The 16,424-nt window shown below is 44.2% G+C and overlaps 1 protein-coding gene across 4 annotated transcripts in view; it reads left to right on the forward strand.

The window, feature by feature from the left end:
- Nucleotides 1-8,987: 8,987 nt before the first annotated feature.
- Nucleotides 8,988-16,424, forward strand: part of LOC118369543 (heparan sulfate glucosamine 3-O-sulfotransferase 1-like) — a 31,808-nt gene continuing 24,371 nt past the window's right edge. Inside the window, exons 1-2 of one of the 4 annotated variants that reach the window (XM_035754013.2) lie at nucleotides 8,988-9,319; nucleotides 9,404-9,475. The gene's annotated coding sequence lies outside the window, so the exon portion shown is untranslated. The remainder of the gene's footprint in view (nucleotides 9,320-9,403; nucleotides 9,476-16,424) is intronic. The other 3 variants (XM_035754015.2, XM_035754012.2, XM_035754014.2) reach the window with 3 other exon arrangements.

The raw sequence follows: 16,424 nt of genomic DNA on the forward strand, positions 1-16,424 counted from the left end.
CTTCACTGCTATTCGCCCAGGAGCTAGCAAAAGCTAACGCACACAGATTAGCATCACTGTAGTGCTATTCACTCAACTGAACGACTTGATTAGTTTAGTGTTAGCTAGCTACATAGCTGTCTTTGTTTCCAAGATAATTGTGTAGTTTAGTGTGTGTAGTCTTGGAGTGATTATCTTAATTCACTGAGGTTCGCTAGCCAGCTATTTGTCGTCCTTAACGTAGGAGACTCTGCTAGCTAGCCAACAGCTAACAGCTAACAGCTAGCCAACGTCACCACACGTCTACTGATTCATTCAATCACCGGTCAGGTAGTATCACATTTTCATTTCATTTCATTACAGTACAACGGTTTGATTTGTTTGATCGTAGCTAGCTACATAGCTAGCTACATAGCAGTCTTTGTTTCAAAGATAATTGTGTAGTCTAGAGCGATTTCCTAGGTTAGCTAGCCAGCTATTGTCGTTCTTTTAACGCAACGTAACGTAAACAACACTGCTAGCTAGCCAGCTAGCCCCCGAATAGTAGCACTGTAGAAACTATTACACTCAACGGCGACTTGATTAGTGTAGTGTCAACAACGCAGCTACTGCCAGCTAGCCTACTTTAGCAGTACTGTATCATTTTAATCATTTTAGTCAATAAGATTCTTGCTACGTAAGCTTAACTTTCTGAACATTCGAGACGTGTAGTCCACTTGTCATTCCAATCTCCTTGCATTAGCGTAGCCTTTTCTGTAGCCTGTCAACTATGTGTCTGTCTATCCCTGTTCTCTCCTCTCTGCACAGACCATACAAACGCTCCACACCGCGTGGCCGCGGCCACCCTAATCTGGTGGTCCCAGCGTATGACCCACGTGGAGTTCCAGGTCTCTGGTAGCCTCTGGAACTGCCGATCTGCGGCCAACAAGGCAGAGTTCATCTCAGCCTATGCCTCCCTCCAGTCCCTTGACTTCTTGGCACTGACGGAAACATGGATCACCACAGATAACACTGCTACTCCTACTGCTCTCTCCTCGTCCGCCCACGTGTTCTCGCACACCCCGAGAGCTTCTGGTCAGCGGGGTGGTGGCACCGGGATCCTCATCTCTCCCAAGTGGTCTTTCTCTCTTTCTCCCCTTACCCATCTGTCCATCGCCTCCTTTGAATTCCATGCTGTCACAGTTACCAGCCCTTTCAAGCTTAACATCCTTATCATTTATCGCCCTCCAGGTTCCCTCGGAGAGTTCATCAATGAGCTTGATGCCTTGATAAGCTCCTTTCCTGAGGACGGCTCACCTCTCACAGTTCTGGGCGACTTTAACCTCCCCACGTCTACCTTTGACTCATTCCTCTCTGCCTCCTTCTTTCCACTCCTCTTTTGACCTCACCCTCTCACCTTCCCCTCCTACTCACAAGGCAGGCAATACGCTTGACCTCATCTTTACTAGATGCTGTTCTTCCACTAACCTCATTGCAACTCCCCTCCAAGTCTCCGACCACTACCTTGTATCCTTTTCCCTCTCGCTCTCATCCAACACTTCCCACACTGCCCCTACTCGGATGGTATCGCGCCGTCCCAACCTTCGCTTCTTACTCTCTCCTCTTCCATCCTATCATCTCTTCCCTCTGCTAAAACTTTCTCCAACCTATCTCCTGATTCTGCCTCCTCAACCCTCCTCTCCTCCCTTACTGCATCCTTTGACTCTCTATGTCCCCTATCCTCCAGGCCGGCTCGGTCCTCCCCTCCCGCTCCGTGGCTCGACGACTCATTGCGAGCTCACAGAACAGGGTTCTCCGGGCAGCCGAGCGGAAATGGAGGAAAACTCGCCTCCCCTGCGGACCTGGCATACTTTCACTCCCTCCTCTCTACATTTTCCTCCTCTGTCTCTGGTAAAGCCACTTTCTACCATTCTAAATTCCAAGCATCTGCCTCTAACCCTAGGAAGCTCTTTGCCACCTTCTCCTCCCTCCTGAATCCTCCCCCCTCCTCCCTCTCTGCAGATGATCGTCAACCATTTTGAAAAGAAGGTTGGACATCCGATCCTTTGCTAAGTCAAACGACACCGCTGGTTCTGCTCACACTGCCCTACCCTGTGCTCTGACCTCTTTCTCCCCTCTCTCCAGATGAAATCTCGCGTCTTGTGACGGCCGGCCGCCCAACAACCTGCCCAGTTGACCCTATCCCCTCCTCTCTTCTCCAGACCATTTCCGGAGACCTTCTCCCTTACCTCACCTCGCTCATCAACTCATCCCTGACCGCTGGCTACGTCCCTCCCGTCTTCAAGAGAGCGAGAGTTGCACCCCTTCTGAAAAAACCTACACTCGATCCCTCCGATGTCAACAACTACAGACCAGTATCCCTTCTCTCTTTTCTCTCCAAAACTCTTGAGCGTGCCGTTGGCCAGCTCTACCGCTATCTCTCTCAGAATGAGTGATCCAAATCAGTCAGGTTTCAAGACTAGTCATTCAACTGGACTGCTCTTCTCTGTATCACGGAGGCGCTCCGCACTGCTAAAGCTAACTCTCTCTCCTCTGCTCTCATCCTTCTAGACCTATCGGCTGCCTTCGATACTGTGAACCATCAGAACCTCCTCTCCACCCTCTCCGAGTTGGGCATCTACCCACGCTTATTGCGTCCTACCTGACAGGTCGCTCCTACCAGGTGGCTGGCGAGAATCTGTCTCCTCACCACGCGCTCTCACCACTGGTGTCCCCAGGGCTCTGTTCTAGGCCCCTCTTATTCTCGCTATACACCAAGTCACTTGGCTCTGTCATAACCTCACATGGTCTCTCCTATCATTGCTATGCAGGACACACAATTAATCTTCCTTTCCCCTTCTGATGACCAGGTGGCGAATCGCATCTCTGCATGTCTGGCAGACATATCAGTGTGGATGACGGATCACCAAGCTGAACCTCAGCAAGACGGAGCTCCTCTTCCTCCCGGGGAAGGACTGCCCGCTCCATGATCTCGCCATCACGGTTGACAACTCCATTGTGTCCTCCTCCCAGAGCAAAGAACCTTGGCGTGATCCTGGACAACACCCTGGCTCAACTAACATCAAGGCGGTGTCCCGTTCCTAGGTTCATGCTCTACAACATCCGACAGAATGATTTGTCCAAAACTTGTCATCTCCCGTCTTGATTACTGCAACTCGCTGTTGGCTGGGCTCCCTGCTCTCTGCCATTAAACCCCTCAACTCATCCAGAACGCCGCAGCCCGTCTGGTGTTCAACCTTCCCAAGTTCCAACCCCGCTCCTCCGCTCTCTCCACTGGCTTCCAGTTGAAGCTCATCCGCTACAAGACCATGGTGCTTGCCAATCTGTAAATAGCACCTCAGTACCTCCAGGCCTCATACACCCAAACAAGGGCACTGCGTTCATCCACCTCTGGCCTGCTCGCCTCCCTACCACTAGTACAGTTCCCGCTCAGCCCAGTCAAAACTTTTGCTCTGGCCCCCAATGGTGGAACAAACTCCCTCACGACGCCAGGACAGCGGAGTCAATCACCACCTTCCGGAGACACCTGAAACCCCACCTCTTCAAGGAATACCTAGGATAGGGTAAGTAAGGGTAAGTAATCACCCCCCTTCTCCCCCCTAAAAAAAAGATTTAGATGCAAGTGGCTGTTCCACTGGATGTCATAAGGTGTATGCACAATTTGTAAGTCGCTCTGGATAAGAGCGTCTGCTAAATGACTTAAATGTAAATGTAAATGTAAATACAGGTACATTCTTGAGGGAAACCTGTTTCGGTCTTTCAGAGATTTGAGAATGGGACGGAGGTTCACCTTCCAGCAGGACAATGACCCTAAGCATACTGCTAAAGCGAACCTCGAGTGGTTTAAGGGAAAACAGTCAAATGTATTGGAATGGCCTAGTCAAAGCCCAGACCTCAATCCAATTGAGAATCTGTGGTATGACTTAAATATTGCAGTACAACTTGATGGAGCTGGAGCAGTTTTTCCTTGAAGAATGGGCAAAAATCCCAGTGGCTAGATGTGCCAAGCTTATGGAGACATACCCCAAGAGACTTGCAGCTGTAATTGCTGCAAAAGGTGGCTCTACAAATGATTGACTTTGGGGGATAGTTATGCAAGCTAAAGTTTTCTGTATTTTTGTCTTATTCTTGTTTGTTTCGCAATAAAAAAATATTTTGCGTCTTCAAAATGGTAGGCATGTTGTGTAAATCAAATGATACAGGTTAATTCCAGGTTGTAAGGCAACAAAATAGGGAAAATGCCAAGGGGATTGAAAACTTTCTAAAGTCACTGTAAATGGTGGATTGCCATCAGTGCCAAACAAACACTAAATGAAGGTCCAACATTGGAAAGGTGAAGTGTCTTGCTGTGATTCACCTCCTCCAACAAAACACATTCCTGAGCAGGGTGCTTATGTACAACCCAAGGCTGATGATTTTCCTCTACATGCAGAATATTTGGAATGATACCACTCTAAACTATTTTGAAGCTCCAGCAGTCCCTCCAGGATAGTACACTGGAAGGGAGTGCAAGCCTCAAACATTCAAAGGTCACCTTTTGACATTATGGAGTGATTGCGCTTTGTTAACAGGATAGCAGGGGAGAGCTTTCCATTATGTGTCCTCTCTGTGTGTTGGGGTGAGAGAGGCAGAATTGGGAGTGTGAGTGGGAGTGAGGAACAAGGGTTCACAGCTCTTGAGCCTGTCTTTTAGGAAGGAAAAGTATTCCATCGCTATGTGAGGGGTTGATGAGATGGCCTCTTTGTCACCATGGCGATTGAGTCATTATAATGTACCAGCCCCCCTGGTAGCTCTTCTCTCTTCATCTCTCAGCAACCAATCACAGCAAAGAACCTTCGGGCACTTACCAATCACAGCAAAGAATGCCACACTACAAAAAATGCCACTTTTACCAAGATTGCTTATCTTGTAATAACCCGTATACCGGTTGAAATGGCAGATTTGGGCACTGACAATGGCCTAAATTGGAACGCACTGTCTGTGCAATAACACGCTCTAAATGACGTCAGAGTCAAGGCTCTGCGCTTCACAGCCGTGGATAGAATTTGCCAGCCTTTCTGAATTTGAGCACCGCACGCAACAAGAAGTTGCCCTCATCCCTCCCGCTATTTGCGCAACTTTTGCGATTGTTTTGTTGTCTGAGTGAGGGAAATCCTGTAAATTAAGAGGACTCTGTGTATTTTGAAAGATGAGACGTTGAGAAGTATAATAAATACCACTTTGATATCGTACATGCAAGTCCAAATATGCACTTCATGTCATAGCATATACAGTGTCAAAGTGTATGATCACTATGTGTGATGTACATTTACAAGATGACATGGCATTATGCCCTGGGTTGTTCTGAACAGAATGAGCCTACGTTTTGTCGATTCTGAAGAAAATGTTGCCGCTGAACACATCTGAAGGCACGCATGACTTCTTTCTTTGCGCACAGAAATTACAATCTCTATCTCTGAACTGCCCTGGGGAAGCCTAACACTGTAAAATCGTATTTTATAACTTGGCTAGTCATATTGGCAATAGAACAAGCTTTCAAATGATACCCACCTAATCCAGATCTCAATTTACAGTATAATGATTGCGTCAACAACAACCTTGATTGTGTGATGGCGGGGATGCAGGGTTGTATTCCAAAAAAACAACAACTACAAGTGTACTTGCTCTAGTTCCTCAACAGCACAACTAGGAGAGCTCAAGAAATAACCTTGTTGTTGGATACTTTTTTTTGAGTCATAAAATTGCATTGAAATTACTTTGGAAGCTGTGCACACTTGGATAGGTGTGTGGAGACTTGGAGACAACAGTTAGTCCTCTCACTCAAATCCTTGTCATTTTTGTTGGTCTTTATGTTGCACCTACCCCACAATTTCACCTACCCCACAATTCAACGAATGCGGCGAAAAGTAGAGTAAATGTAAAATGCACATCAAATCAACAGTGTCACGTTTTGGATTCAGTCTTGTGTCAGGTGGACTGTTGTGTCCTCAACTTTGGTCGAATCATTTCCCCAATCATCTCCAAGCTGTTCCCTTTCAATTGCTATGATGCTTTAAGCTAATGCTTTTCACATTTCCTCTGTAAGAAACATTTCAATTTAGCCCATTCCCACAAGTCTAAAGGGTTAAGACAATGGAGTCAAAATGCCTTGTTTTGAGTTGATTTGTAAAGCAAGTGTGACAACTGCTGATGTAAAGGGACTTTATAAAAAATGCATTTGATTGATCGCTTGGTGTGCTTGTTTTGTGTTACCCACAAAATTCTTATCACACTAACATTGGGAAGTGGGATGACTATTCCTATTCAATGCAGACAGCTAATGCAATAGTATTAGCAGTTGCAAAGTTTCATCATAAAGTCACATGTTTATTCTATTCTACTGAGCCAATGACTTTATGTACATATTCTTGTTTTTGATGTCTTTAACTATGCTTATTGTTGTTGCATTGTCGACGAGAAACCTTCAAGTAAACATTTCGTTGGATGATGTACACCAAGCATATCCCGTACGACCAATGAGACTCGAAACTATTGAGAATAGCCCTGCCCTAGCCTTGAACTAGTCACACGTTTGTTGAGAGGAGGCTTACCCTATATAACCCATATTTAACAGTATTAACATTGGGGTCCTCTCCAACAAACATGTGATGTAGATAATACTGGCTCAGGGTTAGGGCTATTCTTTATGATGAAACTGTAACTGCAAATACTCTTTTATTAAGTGCCTGCATTGGATAGGAATGAGACATGCTACATCCGAATGTTAGCATGATAAGGATTTATTTTGGACAACACCTCCCACATGTGTTTAATCTCTAAAACATGAATGAATATTTAGCCAGGGCCCCAATTTAAGATGAAGCACTCATTAAATCATTTTTTTGGGCTGATAAGACATTTAAAGTAAGCCTGCTTGCAATTTGTGCAAAAGAGGTGAAGAGCTAGTAAATGAGTTTCGAGTTCCCCTGTAAGTGGAATGAATAAAACAGCTTTCCTTTTCACTTTCAACTGATAACCCTCAAATACGAGAGGGTCCCTCTCTTGTGATTTGGGATGTTCCATTTCTTACAAACGGGGAGAAATTCAAACTAACTCAACTCTGGCTAACAGTATCAGCTCTGATGACCGAATGGGATCTGCTGTTCTATAAACACGAGGCACACTTCCCTCATTATTTGACAAGACATGGTGATGAGAGTATACTATGAAAATGTTCTCCGTACATTTTTTTTTTTTTATTAACCTCAAATTTGATTTCAGAGGCTTAAAGGCAGCTCACAAACTAAACAAAAAAACCCAACATTTAGAAAATAGGATTGAGCTCAAGGATTAAACAGCAACCAATGGGGGTCAGTGGTCAGGTTGTTGAAGTGTGTCTGCCAACTCTCAATGGAACCAGCTGAGCTCACAGCCATCGCTATGAAACCTCGTCACCATTTACCCGCTTGTTGACATTAACGGGCGTGTGACAATGTCACGTTTGTCATGGAGTCAGTAGAGTGATGCAGCCATGTCACAAACAAAATAACTGTTCAGGAAATCATAGTCGACCTAAAAGCCTAAACACATACCTGAAGAGGTTCTTTCAGCCGCTAGGGCATCTTTACCTTCTCATGCGGTATTTCGATGGAACGGTATTAATATAAGTGTATGTATTCCTAAGACTATTCTGAAACTGCCTAACATTTTTTGCGAAATTCAAAATGTATCAGCTGGAGTCCAAGGACAGGCCAACACTCCTGCTGTCGCCCCTGCTCTGCTACGGATGGTGATTACAGTAGCACCACCACACGACAAAGACATGCACACAAAATCTCATGCGATCAGATAACACGATTAACACTCAGAGCTTACGGGAAGGAAATTAGACTGATTTCAAATATAATTATTTTTCAATTATTATCTTTGAAATCAAGTCTAATTTCCTTTGATGGCCACTTTGAAAAATGTCACCATGGGAGTGAGCAATACATATTTTTTTCACAGCTCGGGAAGCCACCTTTTAGCTGAATCCCCTGGACCCAGAGAGGTGTCTGTGCAAATCACCACTGCTCAAAAGAACATTTCACTTGATGTCTTTAGCAAAGTCTGCACATAGGTTACTGCTCTCACTATTATCCAGTGGTTTCATCCAGTCGTTTCCCTTTGCAGTGTCAGAGCTCAGAGAGGTCTGTCTGGAGCTCCTGTCTTTAGCCTTACCAACAGAATGCCTTTTTAACAAATCAAATACTCATGTGGAGTATTTTCTCTCTCTCTCTCTCTCTCTCTCTCTCTCTCTCTCTCTCTCTCTCTCTCTCTCTCTCTCTCTCTCTCTCTCTCTCTCTCTCTCTCTCTCTCTCTCTCTCTCTCTCTCTCTCTCTCTCTCTCTCTCTCTCTCTCTCTGGCATAGGACTGCTGAAATATAGATGTGCCCCCTGTTTGCCCTCTATTTGTCTCAGAGGAGGCAGCAGGGCTAGCCAACTATTATGACACATGTTTTTTTTTTTGTAGGTTCAAGTTACTATAGTGAACGGAGATGAAGGTGGCGTACACCTTCCATGTCTATGGTGAATGTGCTGTCAATTGGAAGTCGCTGCACTGGAGGAAAGGCTTGTAATAATAGCAGGCGATAGCCTCGAGGCTTGTTTGATCTCCTCTATTGAAAGAGTTTACAGATGTTTTCAAAGGAGACATGTTCACTATCAACTGAGAAGGCATTAATCATTTCCTCAACATCTCAGCACTTAATGTGTGCTTGATGAGTCATTCAAAATATGTTCTCAGAATCACATTTTGTTTATCAGAGGTGCAATTCGATCAATGATGCTCCCGGCATACTAACCTGCAGTGTATAACATAAATAAAATCTGTAGATGCCCATAATTAAGTAGCCTACAATAATATATGAGTTAACATTAAGCGCTCCTAATAGTAAACTAAATGATTCATTTATGAAATATATATATATATTTTTAAATAGCACCTTTTGAATTAGTACCGCAGCAATTTACCTGGTCACCTGACACGACTCCTCCCACAGTGCTACGCAAGGCAGCGCTTCGCACAAATCTCACCACGTTCCGATGGAGTGGGGTTTGCCTGTCTGTTTCGAGGGATTGAGTCAAAACAAGCTCTGAAAAAAAACGGGGCTCAGTTTCCCTAATGTCCTCCTTCAAATTAATAAGTGATGAGAGTGGCTGATGCTCTGAGTGTATTTCAGTGAGGGATAAAGGACGACAGTTTTAGGCTCTTGTCGTCAGCTGCTGGTGTAAAAGTGCAATCCGTTGGTTCATCTGTGACTGAACTCGAGCCAGACCGATGAGTCTCGGAGATTCCATCACTATCGCCGACCTCATGCAAGGTAACTAGATTTTGTCTCCTAGGTCTAGGGTGGTCTACTTTTTCGTGCCTTCCAGTCTAATATCCCTCTCTTCGTTTGCGACAGGAATTGGGACGCAGGTTGAATGATCTGTGATTGCATTCTGAAATAGAATTCCTTCTTGCTTTTGGATAAGTCGTGAGTAGTTCCAGATCAATGTATTTCCGAGTTATTTGTGAAATATGTAGTCATATTCTTGTAATCTAACCTCATTCGTCGTTGGACAATTCGGGATGACATTCGATCCATTACCTACTGTATATTCAAACCAGATAAATGTTGATCTTCTATCATATATAACCTGTTTACAAACCTAATATTCTATATTAACATATCCATTCTATATTAATATTAATGTACTATCCCTCCCTACATTATTCATGCGCATGAATTATTTTTTTTAAATCTAGACTATTGTATTTAAACGTATCTCGTGGTGTATATAGGATACAGTGTAACTTTAATAATTGGTAGTAGACATTGGCTTCCTAGATACGATAAGGGTGGTTGTATTAAATACATGTTGACATAAACTGAGGCCTTCAGATCATTTGCGTCTCAAAAAACAATGGAGTTAAACTTTTAACACCCCAAATTCGTTTTTACGTTGACGCTGCTATAACCACACTGATAATTGGGCTTTAAGTGGTAAATGGCCTTGTCTGTGTCCGCGATTGAGCATTCCAAATGATTGCGGTTTAATTGCATAAATCAGTCGTCGTTCCCGGGCAGCAGCAGCTCTCCACCCAAAAAGCCTATTATTGGGTTCTCAATTTAAGCATTGCTGAGGGCAGAGCCAATGTATAGCCTACAACAGTCCCAACGCTCTGTCTGCACAATAATCATAGCTTGCAATACAGTTTAGAACACCTTTGGAACTTTACTTTCATATCATTGAGAAATCATTTTCTAAAAACAAAAGGCTACATGATCGATTGGAAGAGAGAGGCGCCCACCTGTTCTAATTAGCTATATAGCTCTGTTGTAACTGGAATATACTGTTGGCTGCAACTGTGTTAAAACAGTGCACATTGAGTGTATATTTTCCATTTGGAAAATATTTTTTTTTGGTGACAACGTTAATACTGAGTTACAGTTAATATAAGAACATCAGTCAATTGAAATAAATGTATTAGACCCAAATCTATGGATTTCACGTGCCTGGGAATACAAATATCCATCTGTTGGTCACGGATACCTTTAAAAATAAAAAAAATCTAGGGGCGTCGATCAGAACCAGTCAGTATCTGGCCTGACCACAATTTTCCTCAGGCAGCGCGACACATCTGCTTCACATAGACTTGATCCAGCTGTTGATTGTGGCCTGTAGAATGTTGCCCCACTCTTCAATGGCCGTGCGAAGTTGCTGGATATTGGCAGGAACTAGAAAACAGTGTCGATCAAGAGCATCCCAAACATGTTCAATGGATGACGTGTCTGGTGAGTATGCAGGCCATAGAAGAACTGGGACATTTTCAGCTTCCATCCTGGTGATCTGCCCAATACAGTTGAAACCGGGTTTCATCTGTGAAGAACACACTTCTCCAGCGTACCAGTGGCCATCGAAGGTGAGCATTTGCCAACTGAAGTCGGTTACGACACCGACCTGCATTCACGTCAAGACCCTGTTGAGGACGACTAGCATGCAGATGAGCTTCCCTGAGAAGGTTTCTGACAGTTTGTGCAACAATTCTTAGCTTATGCAAACCCACAGTTTCATCATCTGTCCGGTTTGCTGGTCTCTGACAATCCTGCAGGTGAAGAAGCCGGATGTGGAGGTCCTGGGCTAGTGTGGTTACATGTGGTCTACGGTTGTGAGTCCCGTTGGACGTACTGCCAAATAATCTAAAATTACATTGGAGGCGGCTTATAGTAGAGAAATTAACATTCAATTCTCTGGCAACAGCTCTGGTGGACATACCTGCAGTCAGCATGCCAATTGCACTCTCCCTCAACTTGAGACATCTTTGGCATTGTGTTGTGACAAAACTGCACATTATAGAGTGGCCTTTTACTGTCCCCAGCATAAGGTGCACCTGTGTAATCATGCTGTTTAATCAGCTTCTTGATATGCCACACCTGTCAGGTGAATGGATTATCTTGACAAAGGATTTCCACTAGATGTTGGAACATTGCTGTGTGGACTTGCTTCCATTCAGCCACGAGCATTCGTGAGGTCGGACATTGATTTTGGGCAATTAGGCCTGGCTCACAGTAGGCGTTCCAATTCATCCCAAAGGTGTTTGATGGGGTTGAGGTCAGGGCTATGTGCAGGCCAGTCAAGTTCTTCCACACCGATCTCGACAAACCAATTCTGTATGGATCTTGCTTTGTGCACAGGGGGCATTGTCCTGCTGATATAGGAAACTGTTTACACAAAGTTGGAAGCACAGAATTGTATAGCATGTCATTGTAAAGGGAGAAGGCTGATACCTAGTCAGTTGTACAACTGAAATGTGTCTTCCGCATTTATCCCAACCCCTCTGAATCAGAGGTGTGGAGGGATGCCATAATCGACATCAACTTCTTCGGCGCCCGGGGAACAGTGGGTTAACTGCCTTCCTCGGGCAGAACAACAGATTTCTACCTTGTCAGCTCAGGGATTTGATCCAGCAACCTTTCGGTTACTGGCCCAACGCTCTAACCACTGGGCTACTTGCCGTTAAGGGGCCTAGCCCGAACCATGAAAAACAGCCCCAGACCATTATTCCTCCTCCACCAAACTTCACAGTTGGCACTATACATTGAGGCAGGCAGCGTTCTCCTGGCATCCGCCAAACCCAGATTAGTCTGTCCGACTGCCAGATGATGAGGCGTGATTGGTCACTCCAGAGAACGAGGTTCCTCTGCTCAAGAGTCCAATGGTGGCGAGCTTTACACCACTCCAGCCAACACTTGTCATTGTGCATGGTGATCTTAGGCTTGTGTGCGGCTGCTCGGCCATGGAAACCCATTTCGTAAAGCTCCCAACGAACAGTTCTTGTGCTGACGTTGCTTCCAGAGGCAATTTCAAACTCTGTAGTGAGTGTTGCAACCGAGGACAGACTATTTCTTTTTTTACACGCGTCAGTGGCCTACCACTTCACGGCTGAGCCATTGTTGCTCCTATAAGTTTCCACTTCACTATAACAGCATTTACAGTTGGTCGGGGCAGCTCTAGCAGGGTAGAAATCTGATGAACTGACTTGTTGGAAAGGTGGCATCCAATGACGGTGCCATGTTGAAAGTCACTGAAATCGTACGGGTCATTCTAGTGCTGATGCTTGTCTATGGAGATTACATGGCGGTGTGCTCGATTTTATACACCTGTCAGCAACGGGTGTGGCTGAAATAGCAGAATCCACTAATTTGAAGTGTTGTCCACATACTTTTGGATGTGTGTGTGAGATATATTGTTTGTATATACAGTACCAGTCAAAAGTGTGGACACGCCTATTTATCCCCTGGGTTTTTCTTTATTTTTATTATTTTCTACATTGTAGAATAATAGTGAACACATCAACACTTTGAAATAACACATATGGAATCATGTAGTAACCAAAAAAGTGTTAAACAAATCTAAATATATTTTATGTTTGAGATTCTTCAAAGTAGCCACCCTTTGCCTTGATGACAGCTTTGCACACTTGGCATTCTCTCAACCAGCTTCATGAGGTAGTCACCTGGAATGCATTTAAATTAACAGGTGTGCCTTGTTAAAAGTCAACTTGTTAAATTTCTTTCCTTAATGCATTTGAGCCAATCAATTGTGTTGTGACAAAGTAACGGTGGTATACAGAAGATAGCACTATTTGTTAAAAGACCTCGTCCATATTATGTCAAAAACAGCTCAAATAAGCAAAGAAAAACGAGAGTCCATCATTACTTTAAGACATGAAGGTCCTTCAATACGGAACATTTCAAGTTTGAAATGCAGTTACAAAAACCATCAAGCGCTATGATGAAACTGGCTCTAATGAGGACTTCCAACAGGAAAGGGAGAGCCAGAGTTGCCTCTGCTGCAGAAGATAACATAATATGTAAGTCTTTGATGAAACTGGAGTGAGCGGGTCGTACAAACTAGGTGTGGATTTCACAAGAACAATGGGCTGTGCGCTCAGAAGGGCGTGAGTGCACCTGTGCGGTCGTGTGCTGCGTTTACGGCGGTGGTGTGATCTTTCCATCAACTTTATTACCCCGTGTGAGAGCTCCGTTCCTGCTGCCTATTTCAGTTCATGAATATTGGGACTTGGGGGACTTTATCATCATTTTTCTCTTGGTGGTTGGTCGAGAGGGCTTCAATGAGAGATTGCCCCGCATCAGTTATTCTGCTGACATGCAAAAGATTTAGTGACTGTAAACCAAAATATGGTTAGTGTCGAGTTTTCCTTTAAGATGAGCCAGGAGCTTCCTATATCACTTATGACAGGGCTAGACTTATTCGTTATTGCCATGGGTTGTCTCATTCGCCTGTAATTAGAATAGTGTGGGTGGTGTAGACAAATGAATGCAGTTTGATTTTGGAAAGATCTTTTTTTAATTTTTTTAAAAGTATTTTAAGTCTTCAGTGTAAGATTAAATTCATCTGGCATCCAGTCCTGTGTTCAGGGCTGTCCCTAGCCTTTTGGGGGGGCTCTTAACAAAAAACATTTCAGTGACCCCCCAACCCCTTGATGGCGTAGAGAAAATGTTGCTGTTTTTAAAGCAAGTCTGCTGCAATTCTACACTCTTTTTTTCTAAGTAGTCTCAGGCAATTCTACTAATTTTGCCATGGGGTGGAGATGCATCTATTTTTTAAAAGCTAATTTCCTCAAATTTTTCCACATTTTTGCCATGACTTATGCAATGTCAATGGGGAGACCCTGGAGGTCCGGGACCCAAAGTATGTGCCCTGCACGCCTTGTCAGTAATTCCACCACGCCTAATAAAGTTTAGATCGCTGCTTAGACTAAATAACAGTTCTAGCATGTAGCTGAAGCATAACCTACAAGGTATTGTAGTGGAACCATTGCGAGCGGGTTGTTAGTAGCACACTGAACTTGAGCAGGTCTGAGAAGACAAGGTTTCGCCTCATGGACAACCACTCAGGATGGAGGGTCGGGCTCAGCTCGTTATTTTCGTACTTCACTGATTACCATGAATGGTTCATTGTTTCTCTGCAGCAGAATCATTGTCATGTTTGTTTGTTGGCTTTTTTCTTTCTTTCTATAGTAGCCAAGATCGGGGCATGCAGGGTTGAGCAGAGAGCAAAGGGAATTGGGGATGGGTTAGTACGGAGAATAGCTGGAGGGTGACTGATTCAGATGCTGAATTCCAAATGGACCCCTAGGCACTCTTGTTGCTTACACCTATCCAATTCTTTTAGATCTACAGGAGTGCCTAGGGGATGGGCTAGGGTCTATTTGGAATTCAGTTATTAAAAACAGGATGTTAGTGTGATCCGGCCTACCAACACATGAGGTACGTTCTAAATCCCACAGTGTCAGGATGTCACATGAATACATGTTAGGCCAAATGCAGTCTACAGACTAATGCAGAAGCAAGCAATGGCAAAATAAGGCACTGGACTAGCTACTCCCACCAAATATGCAGCACTGCAGAGAAAGAGGGGGAGATTGTGAGCGAAAGCATCTCTGGTGTACTAAAATTTAACCCCAGGGTTTCATTTGATGTATTCCATGTTACTGTATTACATTTCGCTGGATCTAAATGATATTTTTCAAGTTTTCTTCAACACCAATGAAAGACAACACGAGATTGGTATTAATATTAAATGAGGTTGTGTTTGCTGAATTAAAATAATAACTGTACCAGTGGAGGAATGGCACAGTTTTTTTTTTTTGTAAACATGTAAATGTATTCCCCCAAAAAATGTATGGGAGAAAATGTTTGGTATTCTCCCTCAGGAAGTGGAGTATCTATCATGAAATCAAGTGTTTTCAACAGTAATGTGTGCCAGATTCAATCTCCAAACCCTAAAGTCTGGAGTTAATATTCTCCAGTTAAAAGCAGGCCTATCTTCCTGATTTGGCTATTTAGGGATATTTGAATGCTGGAGGGATATGAGGCTGGGGTGTGGCCTGTTCTGTTGCCATGGTGAGAGGGCAGGTATTGCATGTCAGGTTCTCTTTCAAATCTGAGCAGTCCTATATGTCCTCAACAATTTACTTCGATTGACGCTAATAATTATGTCGCTCATCGTAGAAGCATGGTGACTCATTCATTGTGCTTCTGGCCTGTGCTGAACGTGGCAGGAGCCTCATGTGGCCTGTGATTTCAACCTCTCATGGACCCAGTAACAACCTGTACTACTGGTGGGTCCTTGTTGATGACTACCACATAATTGTAGGACTATATTCAACAGGGAGTGTTCATCATAGGCTTACATTATGATGGCAATGTTATACAGTACAGTGGCCTATTTTCTGCCTGCCTGTAGAACCTTAATTTCCATCCCCTGTATGCTTATTACTGATCAACACTTCATACCAGCCTTTGAGAAGAATCGGGCGATTAGCGACAACTTCATGCTCATTCCCGCTATCTTATAGGCTTCTAAATCCTACCTGTGCAATTGTTACTTTAAGTAGCACGGCAATTTAGTGTGGGGGCGTGAGTTAGCTAGTGACTGGATACCGTGAAGTTAGCTGTCAGGCCTTCTTTCCTCCTTCCAATAGGCGGCTCATAATAGACAAGTCACTAAGTTACAGTACAGGGGAATAACTAGGCTAATGCCCAGATTTACATATTTGTACAGCATTCCATTATTCATGAGTACGGCGCAGGGTTTTGCGCGGAGCGTATTGCTACTTAGTCTATGTCTCTCTGGCTGATCCCACTTTGCCTGATCCCACTCTGCCGGCTCGCCTGCCTTCGCACCAGTAACCAGGAAAGCCCATATGAAAAAGCAGTATTGATACTGTCGCCGTCTTTCGCCTCGTGTTGCTCGGGAGCCGCCACGCTGTTGCCTCAAAAGCCCAGCCAGCGTCTGTGGTCTTGCCCGAGGAAAGCCTTGTTAAAGGCACATGGATTTTGATGAGGTTTTCCTAGATGCATTCTACGATCCATGCTACCAGACGATGGGCTTTGTTCTGCTCAATTTGCTGTC

This window comes from Oncorhynchus keta, chromosome 36, assembly GCF_023373465.1.
Source record: "Oncorhynchus keta strain PuntledgeMale-10-30-2019 chromosome 36, Oket_V2, whole genome shotgun sequence".
Taxonomy (NCBI): domain Eukaryota; kingdom Metazoa; phylum Chordata; class Actinopteri; order Salmoniformes; family Salmonidae; genus Oncorhynchus; species Oncorhynchus keta.